This window comes from Pristis pectinata, chromosome 17 (assembly GCF_009764475.1).
Source record: "Pristis pectinata isolate sPriPec2 chromosome 17, sPriPec2.1.pri, whole genome shotgun sequence".
NCBI classification, from domain to species: domain Eukaryota; kingdom Metazoa; phylum Chordata; class Chondrichthyes; order Rhinopristiformes; family Pristidae; genus Pristis; species Pristis pectinata.
This window is the reverse complement of record NC_067421.1, coordinates 1,033,765-1,036,080: the sequence shown is the minus strand read 5'-3', so window position 1 is coordinate 1,036,080 and position 2,316 is coordinate 1,033,765. Positions and strand designations below refer to the sequence as shown.

General features: G+C 50.3%; 1 non-coding gene across 1 annotated transcript; it reads right to left on the bottom strand.

Annotated features, from left to right (window-relative positions):
• Window positions 1-1,616: 1,616 nt before the first annotated feature.
• Window positions 1,617-1,689, bottom strand: trnaa-cgc (transfer RNA alanine (anticodon CGC)). Its single transcript has one exon. It is a non-coding gene; the product is annotated as a tRNA-Ala (tRNA).
• Between the last annotated feature and the right edge of the window lie 627 nt (window positions 1,690-2,316).

The window sequence follows — 2,316 nt, the reverse complement described above, 5'->3', positions numbered from 1 at the left end:
GCCAGGTGTGGAGGTAAAAGTCGAGAGGACAGTAACGTTTTAGAGGCTGTTAGATAGACACATGAATCTACTGGAAGTGGAGGGATATGGATCAATACAGGCAGAAGAGTTTAGTCTAATTCCACATCACGTTCGACACAGACATGTTGGGCCGAAGGGCCTGTTCCTGTGCTGTACTGTTCTATGTTCTATGATCCCAGCATGTCCCAGATGAAGTGTTCACACTGAGTGACGTCAGTCTGTTCAACCCCCGCTCCCTGTCTATGTTTAGCCCGTGCAATCTCTCCCCTCACTGCCCCTCCGTTCCAACACGGAAAGCACCCGGTGGCTCTGCACTGTCAGGTGTAATACAGGGTCACAGGGTCACAGGCACTTCGGCCCAGCATGTACGTACCGACCATAACATTTCCTTCTGTGCTAAACCCTTTGTCCAGCACTTCTACCACAAACGTCTCTGCCTCAGCGATTTAAATGTTAATCTGGATACTTCATCAATGTTGTGAGAGTTCCTGCCTCCACCACTCCCTCACGTAGTGTGACCCAGACACCAATCACCCTTCGGATGAAAACTTTCCTCAGACAGTCTCCGAACCCCTTCTCCCTGTCTCGGAACTGGACATTTCTGCCCGACACCCGTCTGTCATTGTGGCTCCGTGTTTCCCCTTTCCATGGGTAAAGCCGGCCTGTCCTGCGTGTCCCACAGTCCCGTCACGTGATGTGTTTGGTCTCACCCTGTCAGAGATGTTCCCCTTGTTTCCCCACTGCCCACTCCCCACCTTCTCTGCCGCTGAACATTCACTTGTTCTCTCTCTGTCCAGGTTCTAATGAAGGGTCCCGGCACTGAAACGTTAACTCGCTTGCGATTTCCGCCTGACCTGCTGAGTGTTTCCAACATTTTCTCTTCTATATCAGAGCACAGCGTCATTCAGCAGAGAACACTGTGTATTCAACTATAGCTGAGAACAACAGGGACCGTCTTTCTCCCCAACGAACCTGGCCACATGGAATAATTGAATAAAAGGAAATTTAACATTGAAGTGTGAGATTTTTATTCTAAGTGAAGTGAAATGTATATTGTGGTGATGTTTGACGTGACAGCATCCTGTTGTAACATGTTCAGTTGAAGAATAGCTGAGGATGTTTTCGATCCATCGACCGCTGGGTCATGGGCCCAGCACGCTACCACTGCGCCACTCTGCTGTTGGGCAAACAGTTGCATCCTTCTGTTTTCCCTCTTTTATTCTTTTCGCCGTTTTCCTCTCCGACTCAACACAGTTTCTTTTGCTGTCTTCTATTCTTTCCCCTCCTTTACTACTTTATCTCTTCTCACTCTCTCTCTCTCTCTCTGTCTCCTTTCTTCCTGTCCCACACTGTTACCATCACTGTGCTATCTGTGCTCTCTCCCGGGTACAAGGTAAAATTAAGAGGCGCATCTCTGGCAGTTGAAGATGCAATATGACAGGTGATTTATCGATGTCAGATGTCACTTTCCCAGCTCTCTATGGTTCGGGACAGCATCGGGTTTGGATTTCGCAGTCCGCGTCTGTTCTGAGGTCAGTAAGAATTCTTTGCAGGTACTAATTCCGGGAATTTTTCAAAGTTCAAGATCACCAGCATGGAGATGCCGGGGATTGAACCCGGGACCTCATACCATGCGAAGCATGCGCTCTCCCACTGAGCTACATCCCCACTGCTGCCCTGTAATCTAGGAAGTCCGCTCTTTTCTGGGTTTCGCCCGTTGAGCATAAAACAGAGATATTGGAACACAGAGAACAAGGCTGGCACCGGCCATTCTGCCCTTCCCGCTCCACTATTCAGTCCGACCATGGGTCATCATCCAAGTTCAAGCCCCTAATCCGCTCTCTCCCCACAAACCGTGAAAACCTTTTGGAGGCAGAGGCCATTTACAATTAAATCAAAACAAGACATTAGACCTGGCAAGTCAGTCTGTTCGAAGAATGTCGCTCGATGAATCGCACATATTCCGGTGAATAGGAAGCGGGACATCCGGAATCCCGAGCTTGAGACCCTGCAAGGAGAGCTCCCATTGTGCCCAGTGAGGCAGCATCAGGGAGCGGCCTCCTCCGGACAGCGCGGTGTTACCCAGCTGACAATGACGCACAGCAAAAGCTGCCGGATCGCCAGTGTCCCTGGGTGGGCTCAAAACACGAACCTTTTGGTTAACAGCCGAACAGGCTGACCGAATTCGCCACAGAGACACCCTGAAGAAAGCGGGATTAAATGGGCCGTTGCCGGATTGGGAGACGGTGACAAGAGACCGATGCTGGGACCCGGCTGTTCACAACCTGCATCAAT